Below are 15,721 nucleotides of genomic sequence, written 5' to 3'. Positions count from 1 at the left end.
GTGTTTTCAAAACCTGTGAATATTCTTCCAAGCGTCCTGGTTGATTACCCATACCCTGATGCTAGCGGAAAGCAAAACTTAATAATATGAAGCAGCAATCTACCCGGGTTAATTAATTTCGACGCTCCTTACCTTAAAAAAGGCTTTTTAGCTTTCCACGTTTCCGATCCAGAAGTGGAAGATCCTACGCTGCCGTGTCTTGATGAATCCTCTGCCTCCGGCCCCACGTCTGGGCGCCACCTGTCGGAGTCTTGGTCGGTGACCCGAGGTATCGGGAATGAAAGACAAAGAAAGATTGGGTTCAGGGGATCTGAGAGCATTGATCTCTCAAGCTCATCAGACAACTTTATTGAGTCGAGGGGCTAGTATATATACCCCTAACATACGTGACATTCAGCACAAAATCAAGTTACCTATTACCCTTACCTCATTCTATATTAACTAGTGATTAATGAACAGCAACAAACTTTACTGGAACTATTATTATAAAAATCAGTAACTATACTCATAAATCCTGTTACTCAGGTTGTTCTGTTCTATATGTATTGTTCTGCCTGCAGGTGTGCTTACCCAGCCAAGATTGTGCTCCGCACCGATAATCATAAGGGACAGCTTGACTCAGTGGTCAAGGAAGTAACTTGCTTCCATGGAAACAACATGCCTTTGTTTCCCACAACTATATTTTGGGTGACCAAAAAATATAATAAGGTTTAGAAAATGGAAAACCGAGGGTTAACTTGTACAGAATTGGTTATAACGATGTGTATTAAACTTTGGAAATGAATAGAAAAGGTGAAATCCCAAAATAATGTTTGTAACTAGCAGTACTATTATGTGGGTATGAAAGTGGTTTAAAGGGAAAGTCTAAAGTCATATATATCACTAAAAAGAAAGCTAAAAAATATAACACATGGAATTGTACAGTATAGTAAAACCACATGCGAAATATGAATATGGGTAAAGTAGCATATATAAAGCTGTCTTTCTCTGAAACGGAACAATTGTATGTTAATACTACATGATATTAATATCAGACAAAAAGAGAAATAAGACACAAAGTACTACATATTGTGTGATTCCATTTGTATAAAATGTAAATATATATCAATTTATAAAGATGAAATTACATTAGTGGTTTCATAGGGCTGGGAAAGGACTGCTAAGGGTTATGGAATTTTTCTTCTTAGAGTAATAAAATTGTTTAAAATTTTTTGTGGTGATGAAATGCACAACACTGTGATTATAATAAAGCCATTGCTTATGTGCTTTGATAGATCTAGGGTATGTGAATACCTAGTTCAATAAAACTGCTTAATAAATAATTGTAACAGCTTTGTAAACAGGGAAAGCATAGAGAGATTGAGAGGTGAAGAATTTTCTAGTTTGTCTGTTTTTTTGAATTATTATTATTGAAATAATGAAAATGCTCTAATAATGATTACAGTGATAAATGATCAAATATGTGATTATGCCTAATACCATTGATTGTATACTTTGGGTGAATTGTAGGCTTTATTAATATGTATCAATAAAATTGATTTGTTTAAAAAAATAAATTGAAGATGAAGAAATATGAAAAAATAAAAAAAAGAAAATTTTCTATCTGATTAAGGACATTTATTTTAAAAACCTACAGCTAACATCAGCAAGGCCAAACACTTCCCCCAACATTAAGAAAAAGACAAGAATGGTTACTCTTACCATATCTATTCAATATTGTCCTGGAAGATCTAGAGTTCAATAAGGCAAGAAAAAGAAATCTAAAAACACCCATGTCAGAAAGGAAGAAGTAAAACTCTCTTCATTCACAGATAAGGCAAAATTCTAGAGATGGCTCCCCAAAATTCCCATTCCCTTATTTTTTTTTTAATTATTTATTTATTTTTTTTAATTACATTATGAAAAATATGAGGTCCCATTCAACCCCACCGCCCCCGCCCCCCACTCCCCCCACAGCAACACTCTCTCCCATCATCATGACACATCCATTGCACCTGGTAAGTTCATTCCCTTATTATTCAACCAAACACTAATCTACATGCCATTGTGAAGGAATTCTGCAGTGTAACTATAGTCCAAAATCAGGTGACCTTACAATACAGAGATTTACTACATAGGCGTGACCCAATCAAGAGTGCCCCTTAAAAGCTGAGATTTTTGTCTGGGTGATAACAGAATAGGTAGTCAGAAATATCTGAAGCCCAGGAAGGACTTAATGCACTGTTGCTGGATTGAAGATGGAGGGAGCCACAGAAGAAGGAATATCAGCGGTATTCAAGAAACAAAGCATGGCTCCCAGCTGAAAGGAAGCAGTGACCTCAGACTTGCATTCCCAAAGAAATGGGTCTGCCAACAACCTGAATGAGCTTTAGATTCTTCCCCCAAACCTCCAGATAAGAGCTTGGCTGACACTTTAATTTTGACCTAAGCAGAGAGTCCAACAGAGCCCACCCAGACTTCTAACCTCAGAACTGTGACCTAATAAATGTGTCTTGGGGATTGTGGGAAGATGGTGACAAACTAACAGGCAGAGCTGAATTCTCTCACTAAAACAATGGAGAAAGAACCAAACGCTGTATGAGGGACCTGCTTTGGTGGTCACCAGAGTAGGACAGTGTTACACAACTCTCAGGAGAGTGAGGGACAGAGAGACAAAGAAGTTGAAACAACCAAGTGCGCAACCAAGTCCCTGCAATAGCTGGGAAGGGCTCCCCCCTCAAGATTTGGAGCTGGGGTAAAACCCCTGGCTCACTGCAGCCAGCTGAGAGAGGAACAGACATCTTCCTCCCTGTTAGCTCTTTCAAGGGAAAAGGAAGGGGAAATTGGGGTGCTTTCAGTGAATTGGGTCAGCAGAACCCACTTTGAATCTCTGCTCTGGAGATTCAACACAAGAACACAGGAAAGGGAAGCAGACTTGGCCCAATAGATAGGGCATCTGCCTACTACATGGGAGATCCACAGTTCAAACCCTGGGCCTCCTTGACCCATTTGGAGCTGGCCCATGCACAGTGCTGATGCATGCAAGGAGTGCCCTGCCATGCAGAGGTGTCCCCCACGTAGAGGAGCCCCACACGCAAGGAGTGCACCCCATAAGGAGAGCCGCCCAGCGTGAAAGAAAGTGCAGCCTGCCCAAGAATGGCGCCACACACACACAGAGTTGACACAACAAGATGATACAACAAAAAGAAACACAGATTCCTGGTGCCACTGATAAGGATAGAAGTGGTCACAGAAGAACACACAGCGAATGGATACAGAGAGCAGACAACTGGGGCAGGGGAAGGGGAGAGAAATAAATAAAACATTAATCTTATTTTTAAAAAAATGAATGAAAACTTCCCAACCTTACAAAGGACATAAATATTAATATCCAAGAAGGAAAATACACCCCAAACAGAGTAAATCTGAATGGACCTACCCCAAGACACCTATTATTCAGAATGACAAATATGAGAAATAAAGAGAGGATTCTGAAAGCAGCAAGAGAAAAGCAAAGCATCACATACAAGGGAACTCAGTAAGAATTAGGTGCAGAGCTCTCAACATGGAGGAAAGAAGAAAGTGGTACTATGCATTTAAGGTTTTGAAAGAGAAAAACTACCAGCCAAGAATTCTGTTTCCGGCAAAGCTGTCCTTGAAAAATGAAGATGAGTTCAAAGTCTTCACAGACAAACAAAAACTGAGAGAGTATGTTACCAAAAGACCAGAATTACAAGAGATACTAAAGGGGATGCTGCAGACTGAAAGGAAAAAGCAAGGGTGAGAGATTTGGAGAAGAGTTTAAAAATGAAGATTATTAGGAAGGGTAAACTAAAGGATAAGAAGACAGACAATAAAACGACGTGACAATAGAGAGCTAAAGGACAAAATGGATGAAGTCAGTAATGCCTGTACAGTAACACTGAATGCTAATGGATTGAACTCCCCAATCAGAAGACACAGACTGATAAAATAGATTTTTAAAAAATATATATGAACTCTCTGTACGGTGTCTACAAGAGACCCACCTCAGACATAAGGATACAAACAGGGTAAAAGTGAAAGGTTGGAAAAAGGTATTCCATGCAAATAGTAACCAAAAAAGAGCTAGAGTAGACCAGATAAATGTAAAATAATATGATGGTATATGAACAATAATTACTCAGTACAACTAGGAAATTGATCCTGTGATCAGCATTCTCTAAGTTTCTTCATATAAAATAAACATTACTTTTAACTGAGGAGCATTGGAGAAGAGAGAGAATTTTGGATACTTCTTTTTTCTTTAACCCTTTTTATGCATATTTGTTAATGAAAATAATCCTTCTGGAACAATAATGATTTAGCATGACTACTGTTGAAAAAGATTTTGGGTTTTTCTGCCTCATAAAATTATGAGTTGGCATATTGTTATTTGCGGCAATTCACTCCAATAAGATATGAAGAATTCCCAAATAGGGATTTAATTGTCCAGAAAGAATTATGGCCTAAATGGAATTTAAGTAACTAAAGTAATAATTTATTTCATTCTTAGAGATTATTATGTCCAAAAGTTAAAGCTATACCATAAAAATTAGGATTATGTTATAATGAATTTCCATTATGTTAGAATTATTATTTACATTTATAAATGTTTGTTGCTATACTATGCATTTCTTATAATTGATTATATTCAACTAATCTGGCCTTACACTCTCTTTTAAAATTTGTAATTTCATTCAATCTATTTTTCTATTTTATTTTATAATTTTACAATAAAGTTCTTTTTAACAGCTAAGAAAAAGTCATTGATTATACACTTTGGATAGATCATACGGTATATCAATATATCTCAATAAAACCGCTTAATAAACAAACAAACAATTGTGCAAAAATAGCCAGAAATAGCAGCTATGAGCAGCAGAGGAAACAGAGAGATTGAAAGGGGAGGAATTTCTTTGCTTCTTTGCTTGACTATTTCTTGTTTATTATTACTACTACTGAAATAATGAAAATGCTTTAATAGTGTTTGAAGTGATGAACACACAAATATGTGATTATACCAAATACCATTGATTGTAGACTTTGGATAAATTGTATTCTTTATTAATATGTAGCAATAAAATTGATTTGTTTAAAAAAATAGGGTGGGTTGGGGGAAAAATACACCAAATGTAAGATATGGACTATAGTTAGTAGTAATATTTTGACAATTCTCTTGCATAGTCTGTGACAAATGTACCACAACAATGCAAGGTGTTGGTGGAGGGGTGGTGTATGGAATCCCTTTATGATGTTATGCATGTTTATTTTGTAAGTTCACCACTTTTACTATACATTCATTGCTTATGTATGTTCATGTGTGAATGATATACTTTAATAAAAAATTTTAAATAAATAAATGTGTCTTGTTTTAAGCCACTAAACTTGAGAATTGTATTGCGGCAATAGAAAACTAATGCAATGATCATCTCTGTAGAAAATCTGTTGGAGTTTACAAAAAAAAAGCTACTAAACCTAATAAGTGAACTTAGCAAAGTTGCAGAATACAAGGTGAGTGTACAAAAATCAATTTATCTAGAGACTAGCAACAATCAGAAATTGAAATTTAACATACCATTTAAAAAGAGCAAATATGAAATATTAAGGGATAAATCTGATTTTTTAAAATGTGCAAGTCCTATACACTAAAAACCACAAAACATTGCTTAGAGAAATTAAAGAAGCTCCAAATAAATGGAGATGCTTACCAAGCTCCTGGGTGGGGTGAAGTACCCAAATTGTACAGAACGAACCCAACTCAATGAACTCTCACAGGCTCTTTTGTACAAACTGACAAGATGTTCCAAAAAGTCACATGGAAAGTCAAAATTAGCCAGATAATTTTGAAAAAGAACAAACTTGGAGGACTAGTGATTCTAAGGTCTATTTGAAAGCTGCAGTAATGAAGACTGTGGTTTTGGCATGAAGCGTGCATTTTCAACTGACTGATGTCATCCCTAAAGAGGTGAAAATTGGTTGTTGGAGGGCAGAAATATCTTACTCTTTTTATGTATAAAGTACATATACACGTGCAGTATATAAGGAAATACGCAGTATGTCTGTGTATTAAAATTTCATGGAGGGCGGGAAAGGGGAGGGTGAGCAATTAGGGAAAATGTCTAAAACGGGTCCAGAGAGGGTGATAATTTAAAAAAGCCAAAGCATATATGTAAGCTGAATTTCGTCAACGACACAGAGGCAATTCTTTGGAGGAAGGATAGACTTTTTTCTTGCAAACCTACGTGTGAAAAATCAACTTTGAGGTGCACCACCCCCTCCTGCGCTGTGCAACCTGGCGGCGGCCGCCGAGCGGCGCGGGCAGGGCTGAGGGTCCCAGAGGACCGCGAGCAGCGAGTCGTCCTCCCCGCGCGGCTCGGGCTGCGGCTCTGCCTCCGCCACCGCGACCGGCGGGCCCGGTGGGTGCTGGAGCCCGGGCACTCCCGGCGAAGGCAGAGAACGCTGCAGGCTGACAGTCGGTGGTGACTCGAGCCTTTGTGAAAGGCACGAAAGCCCCCAGAATAAAGAAGAGGAACGGGAGGACCCTGGGCAGATCCAGTTACAGCTGCTGCCAGGAAGAAGGCCGGTGTTCGTTGGCCGCTGAGTTTCGGGTCAGGTGGAGCGCAACTGGGATGACGCGCAGCTGGCACCATTCTAGGAACAAAAGACTTCCAAATCTTTGGCTAAACGGCAACGAGTGGAAGGACTTGGGAAACACAAAGGAGCTGGAAGGCATTTTCCCGCGTGGTGCTCTATGACTGTTAGGGACTCCCCTTTGCTGCTGTGAGAATTAAGAATGCGTATATTCCTGGTAATTATAACTAAAATAGGAGCAGAAGAAGGACTTAGAGACTGACCGCGGGGCAGCTGGCGAGCGTGTCGACCCCGCCAGCAGGAGGCTCCTGCGGGTTTCCAGCGATTGCGAGAGGACCCACGTGCTGGTGGCGCACCGCCTGAAAACAGCACCAGGCAGTGGAATGCAGTTATATTTGGACTAGAAGGGACACCCTTTGAAGGTGGTACCTTTAAACGAGTAATAGAATTTTCTGAAGAATATCCAAATAAACTGCCAACTGTTAAATTTTTATCCAAAATGTTTCGTCCGAATGTGTATGCTGATGGTAGCATATGTTTAGATATCCTTCAGAACAGATGGAGTCCAACATATGAGGTAGTATATCTTCTATCTTAACATCAATTCTGTTTCTGTTGGATGAACCAACCAAACTGTCCAGCCAATAGCCAGGCAGCACAGCTTTACCAGGAAAACAAACGGAAATATGAGAAAAGAGTTTCGTCCATGGTTGAACAAAGTTGGAGTGATTCATAATATGTAACTGGTCTGTTAATCTTATTCATCATTGTTGTGTATAATTTACCTTTCAGTAGAAAGGCTAACAAATTTTAAGTGCCATCGGTTTTAAGGATTCTGCAGGGGAAAAAAAGCCTTCAGTTTAGAACCTACAAAAGCCTGTGTATCTGGATTAATGTACTTTTATATTGCATCGTATGAACTAAGTTATTGCTACAAAAATTTGTAATATGTTCTGTTTGTATTTTTTCGAAGTGTGTAATGATGGTGTGGAGTTTTCATGACAGAGTATACACATTTCGTAAATCTGTACCTTTTTCAGACATTGAATGCCTTATTTTTTTAACAAGTTTTTTTAAAATTTTATGCCCACCCCTTGTTGTTGCTCTCTTTTGTGTGTGCTCGCTGTCTGCTCTCTGTGTCCATTCACTGTGTGTTCTTCTGAATCTGCTTTTTTTCTTCTTCTTGTCTTTCTCTTTAGGAGGCAACAGAATGGACCCCCCGGGATCTCCAGTGTGGGAGTCACTCAATTGCTTGCACCACTTCTTCTCCCTGGTCTGCTGTGTCTCTCACTGTCTCTCCTCTGTCTCCCTTTGTTGTGTCATCTTGCTGTGCCAGCTCTCTGCGGCGCAGGCTGTCAGCTCTCGAGGCACAGGTCAGCTTGCCTTCAACAGGATGCCTGGAGAATTGAACCTGGGGCCTCACGTATGGTAGATGGGAGCCCAATCGCTTGAGCCACATCTGCTTCCCTGAATGCCGTATTTTTTAATTCTTCAAATTTGCTTTTAAACACCAATCTCAAATTCTACTTTGAAAGTAGCTACATTAGTTTTAATTGAGCTGTTACATACATAACTGGTTTGATTCTGTCCAACTCTGTATTTAAGCCTCCTGTTATGGTTTCTTTATGCACTACTTACTGTTAAACTGTACCTTTTGCAATTTCACACTTAGCGCCCCTGCCATGAGCAGAGAGCTGATGTGACTTATTTTGCTGCTTGGTAGGCATCTTTAAAAGGTGTTTGATTAATGAAGAAAGTAAAACCATGAACATTTACCAAAAATATGTTCCACCATTTACAGTGAATAAGAATTGGTCATTGGTTTGAGTAAGGCAGGTGTTTAGAAGGAATCTTGGTGTAATAGGAACATTTGAAAACTGCCTCTTGCATATCTGTTCTGTGAAAACGGTTAACACTAGGGCCGGCTGTGTTGCTTTTTTTGTGGAGATTTTTTTAGTCTCCTGAGATGTATAAAAGTTGTTCTGCATCTTAGTTTATTGACTCGATTTAAAACAATATTGTACAAAGCTGAAACCAAGCTATCCTATGCCTTCAAATAATATAGAAAATGGAAAATAGACAGTTAATTCTGTTAAACCATACACACAAGAAAGGAGGATTTAGTTAACTGTAAGTTCCATTTACATTTGTGTTTGCTTAGATTTCATTAATAGGTGGGAGAAAAGGTCTTGTTAGCCCTCCTTTGAGTCAGATTCCCAGAACTATATTATATAGGTTGCTTTTTGTTATTTTTTCCAAATTGATTTTGATACATATTAATAAATCATACAATTCATCCAAAGAGTATAATCAATGTTATTTTGTATAATCACATAATTGTGCATTCATCACTGCAATCACTAGTAGTGCATTTTCATTTCAGTACTACTACTAATAATAATAAACAAAAAACAGACAAACAAGAAACTTTTCTACCACTCAATCTCTCTCTTTCCCCTGCTGTATATAGCTGCTATTTCTGGCTATTCTTGCACAGCTATTTATTAAGCAGTTTTATTCAGATATATTAACATACCATACTATCTATCTAAAGCATAATCAATGTCTTTTAGTATAATAATATTGTGCATTCATCATTACAAAAAGTTTTAGAATTCTTTCATTACAACAAAAAGAAAAACCCCACACCCCTCAGCATGCCTGATCTAGCCTCACATAGCCACTAATCAAAGTTCATCTTTATAAATTGATTTATACTTACATTTTATATAAAAGGAATTATACATGTTACACAATATATTTGGTTCATAGTAACAATTGTACAGTATTTGTCCTTTTGTGTCTGGCCTGCTTCACTCAATATAATGTCCTCTAGGTTGATCCATGTCGTCATATGCTTGACAACTTCATTTCTTCTTACAGCTGCATAATATTCCATCGTGTGAATACACCACAGTTTGTTTATTCATTCCTCACTTGATGGACACCTGGGTTGTTTCCAACTTTTGACAATCATGAATAACAATAACACTGCTGTGAACATAGGTGTGCAAATGTCTGTTCATGTTACTGATCACAGTTCTTCTGTGTATATACCCAGTAGTGGTATTGCAGGATCATGTGGCAATGCTATATTCAACTTCTTTAGGAACTGCCAAACAGTCCTCCACAGTGGCTGTACCATTCTGCATTCCCACCAACAGTGGATAAGTGTTCCTATCTCTCCACATTCTCTCCTACACTTGTAGTTCTCTGGGTTTTGTTTTGTTTTTGTTTTTTAGATTGATTGATTGATTGATTGATTGATTATTTATTTATTTATTTATTTCTGTCCCCCCCTACCCCCCGCAGTTGTCTACTCTCTGTGTTTTCTTCTGTGACTGCTTCTATCCTTATCAGCAGCACCGGGAATCTGTGTTTCTTTTTTTGTTGTTGCATCATCTTGTTGTATCAGCTCTCTGTGTGGGCAGCGCCATTCTTAGGCAGGTTGAACTTTCTTTTGCACTGGGTGGCTCTCCTTACGGGGTGCACTCCTTGCGCATGGGGCTCCCCTACACGGGGGACACCCCTACGTGGCACGGCACTCCTTGCGCGCATCAGCACTGAGCATGGGCCAGCTCCACACAGGTCAAGGGAGCCGGGGGTTTGAACCGCGGACCTCCCATGTGGTAGACGGATGCCCTAACCGCTGGGCCAAGTCCGCTTTCCCACAAAAATATTTTAATGACATTTGTTTCTTGGCTAGACAAGCCTTAACCAAGATAATATATAAATTGAATATCTGGTTTAAAAGAAATCCCAGTACATATAATCTTTCAAAGTCTTTTCATTACAGTTATATATTTTTTAAAAACCTAGATAGACAGTTTAGCCTAAACCAGTGATTCACAAACCTGAGTGTGCATCAAAATCTCTAGGAGGCCTTGTTAAAATACAGATTGCTGTGCCTCACTCCCAGAGTTTCTGATTCAGTAAGTCTAGGGTGGTGTTAAAGAATCTGCATTTCTAACAAGTTCCTAGTGATGTTAACGCTGTTGCTCTCCAGACCAAATTTTGAGAACCGTTCATTAAACTATTTGGCTGCATGAATCTGAAGTCTTTGTATTAAGGCCAAAATTTATTTACAATATTTAAGTATCTCATGAAAGAAGGTGTTAAACATCCAAATGTATAAAGTATTGTACCAACCACTGTACTGGGTCAGTTTGACATTAAAACAAATCAATGAACAAATCAACAAACACTTTTTGAGTTTGGAGTAGTGCAAAGATCATTGAGCTGGTAGTCAAGATGCCTGGCAGTCTAGTCCCAGCTCGACAACTAACTATGATCTTGACGTAAACATTCAACCTCCCTGAACTGGAATTTCCACAATCTGCACTGAGGGTAGTGCGGAAGATGATCTCTAAGGTGTCTTTGAGCTCTAAAAGCATCTGATGATTCTTTGATACTACTATGTATGGGTCAATGTGCTGAGTGAAGTGAGGGAGTAGTGTGAGGGAAGAGTGAAACATAGAACTTGTTCTTTACCTGGGGACATAACATATATGCCCAGGAAAAGACACTAAACCAAGCCGAAGGGAAATCTCCAATAATTCTGACTACCATTTTTATTACCCTTTCACACATTTAAAAAGTTGAGAACAACAACAAAAACCGGAGGGGGGGGGGGGAAAGCAAGTGTAGCTCAGCGGTTGAGTACCTGCTTCCCTTGTGCAAGGTCCCAGATTCAATCCCTGGTACCTCCTAATAAAAACAAACAAACAAAACAAATAGCATCTCATGCCCACCACTCATCTCTCACCCAAACCAAGACCCCCAACCCATCACCGTCAAAGCCATAAAAAAGAATAAAGTGGTAGCAGGAATTGGTTTATTGGCCACAGCAGGGGTGGAGCCTGTACCCCTGAGGAGCAGGGCTAGGCCTCCCCCATGATCTGGAAGTCCACGTCCTCCACCAGGTCCTAGAGGGAGGCCTTGTACTGGTTGGAGGCGAGTCATAATTCCATCCTGGCTGTATGAGGTTAGGAAAACCACCGCTTCACTCCGTTTCAGACTAAGGGAAATTGGACTTGTTCTAGCACATTAACAATATTTTCAACAGTAGAACACCCTTCCTCCTTTTCTTTCTCTCATTCTTTCCTTCCTTCCTCATTTTTTCTTTCAGTTCTTCCTTCCTTTCTTTCCTTGACTTTTTCTCCCTTCCTTCCATCTCTTCCTTCCCTTCTTTCTTTCTTCCCTTTTCTCCTTGATTCTTCCTGGGACTCTGGTAAAACATATGGAAATGTTCTGTGTAAAGTCAAGGCAAAGGGCTAATCATTCAGCTAAAATAAGTTACTTTATCTCAAAAAGCCCATTTCTTTATTTGCAATACTGATATTATGAGGCTCATTTGAGATAATTCCCAGAGTTTTTAACAAAGGGCCTGTCACACAGGAAAATATATATATATATATATATATATATATATATATCCCTGCATCTCCCCAGAGCACACAATGTTATATGGCGCCAGACATTTGAGTAATTTTGGAATGAACAATGGCCAGAAATGTAGGCTTCCGAGATGGAAGTAGGGTGAAAAAGTGATGAAAATGGATGTATATCATTGATGAGGAAATATAGAACAAGGCAGAGAAAGAGTAAATTTCACTGTTTGTGGATTAGGAGGCAGAAAAGCATAGTGAATAAGAGTTTGGCCTCTGGAGACAGACTGCCTGGATTTAAACCCTGGCTCTGAAATTTACCAACTGTGTTGTGTGATCTTGGGCAAATTGTTTAACCATTCTGTGTCTCAGTTTTCTTATGTGTAAAATGGGAATAATGATGGTACCTAACCTCTTGTTCTGAAGATTAACTAAAGTAAATAAGGTTATGACATACCTGACATATTTTAAGAGTTCGATAAATGAAAGCTGCTATTATCTTCTCTCAGTCTGACTGACTGGTGTTATAGTTTACAAAGCTGCTCAAGCAGATACTGTGAAATGCATTGGCTTTAACAATGTGAATTTATTAATGTACAAGCATAGAGTTTTGAGCTGAGAAAAATGTGCAAATCAAGGCATCATCAGGTGATGCTTTCTCCTGAAAACTGGCTGCCGGTGATCCTAATTCCTCTGTTACATGGCAAGGCACATGAAGTATCTGTTGGTCTCTCCATCTCTTCTAGGTTTTGTTGCAGCATCTTACTTCCATGGCCTCCTCTTCTTTTTGTCTGATTTTCATTCTCTATAAAGAACTCCAGTAAGAGGATTAAAACCTACTGTGAATGAGGTGAGTCACATCTTAAGTTAAGATCCTACTCAAAGGAAGCAGATGTGGCTCAAGCAATTGAGCTCCTGCCTACCATATGACAGGTCCTGGGTTTGGTTCCCAGTGTCTCCTGGAAAAGATGAGCAAGACAGTGACTGGAGTGATGGGCAGGCATGGCAAGCTGACACAACAAGGAGATAAAAGTGGAAAGAAAATGAGAGATACAACAAAGCAAGCAGCTGAGGTGGCTCACGTGATTGGGTGCCTCTCTCCCATATGAGAAGTCCAGGTTCAGTTTCTGGTGCCTCCTAATGAGCAGACACAGAGAGCAGACAGCAAGTGTAAACAACGAGTGGATGGGGGAGGGGAGGAATAAATAAATAAAAATAAAGCTTAAACAACAAACCCTACTCACCAAAAGATCCTACTTACAATGGATTCACACCCACAGGAAAGGATTAACTTTAAGAACATAATTTTCTGGGGTCCGTAAAGTTTCAAACCATCGCACGTGGTTACTCCAGTGAGGCTCTTGCACCTGGGAATACTAAATGGCACAGATGGGCAGTTATCTTCTACTCAAGTTGGAGCTGCACACAGCACATTCAATGCTTTCCTGAAAACTGCTTTTCTTCAACGAAGTCAGCTCATATAAAGTATAGAATAGGTTCACGGTCCTTTCTCAGAACTGAGAAGAGGGCTTAAGGTAGTGGTTCCCAGACTTTTATACACATTAGAATCACTGGGAACTTTAAAAAATACCAATGCCGACGTTGTACCCTATATCAATAAAGTCATTATTCCTGAAGATAGGAGCCAGCTATCATTGTTTAAAGATTCCAATGTGCAGCAAAATTTGGGAATAACTGACTCCTGTTTCCCTCTATGCTCAGAGTGCTGAATAAATTCAAGTCCTTATCTGGAGAATTGTTTCATTTTCTAAGTAAAGTATATAAAATTATATAAGTAACAGGGCTATCCTCATGTTCTAGTCTTACTGAATTGCATTTCAGATTGAATGGTGACCTCTGCTGGTGTAATGAGAACCTAAAATAATCTCATTTCTTTGGTGCAGGAATTCAGTTAACACAAGGAGGTGCCAATTATCACACTCCTACCCCACATACATATATCATCCAAAAAAAAGAAACTGAGGCCTAGCAAGTAAGTGACCGAGATCATGAAAGAATCACTGATAGCTATGGAACTGGAGCCTGACTGGTTTTCCCACTTTCCCTTTCTCTCAAGGGTAACCTCCACCCCTCTTCTTCACACCTTACAACCTGAGCACCAGCAGTGTTCACCAATAGCTTCCAGGTTACTTTTTCTAGCCCTCAAGCATGAGCCTCATTCCCACAACTGCCAAAACACAACCGCATAACTGGTCTGAGGCAGAGGTATCTGCAGAGGAGTGGTGATCCCTCCCCTCTATGCCCTACAGTCTTGTCTTCCCCTGTGGGGTAAAAAGCAAAGGCTTCACTGTTGGGTAGAGAAGTCCAAGAGACCGGACACACATACAGGTCCAATCTTCTGGTTAAGGGTAATTGTCCCCACTTTACAAATAAGGAGAATGAGGTCCAATAAAGGTAATTGCCCAGACTATCCATCCCATCTCTCTCTATATATATCTCTCTCTCCCTCCCTCTAGCTCTCTTTTTCTCTCCTGAATCCAAGGGACTGGTAAAACTCAGTTCTAATGAATGACACAACTGTCTCCTCTAGGCAGACTTGTGAAAGCCCCTGGCTGACCTGTAGTCTTGCACCATGGACACGAAGAAGTGTGACAATCTCAGTATAAGGTAACAACGGATAAGACTGGGATCCAAAGAAAAACTATGGGATTGGAGGGTCTGAAAGACAAAACTAGGATATCAGAGTTGGAGGGTAGAGGATGAAGATTTAGGTATTAAGAGCAGAGGATGGGATCCTTGTATCAAGACTGGAGGAAGTGAGACCCTAAGCAGGAGCTGAATGGAATTTGAGGAATGAGGATCTAGAGCAAGGGAGAAAGAAGGGCTGGGACTGGAGTGGCCGCCTCCCTGGAAATTAGTCAGGTAGAGCAGACAGGAGCTCCACCGCTTCTACCTCGCCTTCAGCAGAAGATGCCGGCCAGGGTGCGGTGGGTTGGGGTTGTGCTCACGGGGTGACTCCCAGGACACTGGGTTTTCTGGAGACCAAGGATGCTTCTCTGCCAGTGTGAACAGGAGAAGGCCTGGCAGCTGGGAGCCCCCTGGTCTTCCAGCCACCGGCCTCTGCTCTGCACAAGGAGTTCCGGCGACTGCTATGGAGATCCCCGCCCTTTCCACTCCTTCCGAAGTCTTGATCTCCCGTAGACATTAGGCGACACGCAGACGCCATTCCTGGGAAGCCTGGGCTTGCATCGGTTCCCGCAACAGCGCGGGTGGGGGGACAAAAACAAAAACAAAACAACAACAAAAAACAGCCCCACGCCCTCTATATTTTGGGTACAAAAACTGCCAGCTCTGAGCAAAGCCTTGTGGAGCGCTCTGGGAAATGTAGTCCTGGGTGAGTAGGGCGCGTTCTCCAAGGATTCTGGGAATAGCAGTTTGTCGGGGACCATTACGCATGCCCAGCTCCGGGTCTGCCGGGCTCTCTGTGGTCTCGCTTGATCTCGCGATGTGTGGGTACTTAGAGCCGACCCTTGGTCTTGGGTTGCTTCAATCAGGAGGCGGACCGCTGTGTCTGTTTTCCCGTCCGGCTGCTTGTTAGTCCGGGCTGGATCTGACGTTATTATGGAATACGGATGTAATTTTCCACAACTCACAATCTGGAAAGGGCCGAGAAGCAAACCGACAGAACAGCGTGGACGGAAGTGCATGAGTGGGAACGTTTTCTCAGGGGGGCTGATGTTCGAACCGAAACCCGAGAGCTCGGCAAGAGGTGCGCCCCGACC

The 15,721-nt window shown here is 40.5% G+C and overlaps 1 long non-coding RNA gene across 2 annotated transcripts; it reads right to left on the bottom strand.

Moving 5' to 3' along the window:
- Positions 1-12,542: 12,542 nt before the first annotated feature.
- On the bottom strand, positions 12,543-15,545 carry LOC139438863 (uncharacterized). Of its 2 annotated transcripts, XR_011648576.1 has the most exons (3): positions 14,893-15,545; positions 13,223-13,354; positions 12,543-13,115 (listed from the first exon to the last, which is right to left on the bottom strand). It is a non-coding gene; the product is annotated as an uncharacterized lncRNA (long non-coding RNA). The 2 variants fall into 2 exon arrangements; XR_011648575.1 differs by having other exon boundaries at positions 12,543-13,354.
- Between the last annotated feature and the right edge of the window lie 176 nt (positions 15,546-15,721).

The sequence above is a fragment of the Dasypus novemcinctus genome, chromosome 4 (assembly GCF_030445035.2).
Source record: "Dasypus novemcinctus isolate mDasNov1 chromosome 4, mDasNov1.1.hap2, whole genome shotgun sequence".
Lineage (NCBI taxonomy): Eukaryota > Metazoa > Chordata > Mammalia > Cingulata > Dasypodidae > Dasypus > Dasypus novemcinctus.
This window is presented reverse-complemented; position numbering and strand designations above follow the sequence as displayed.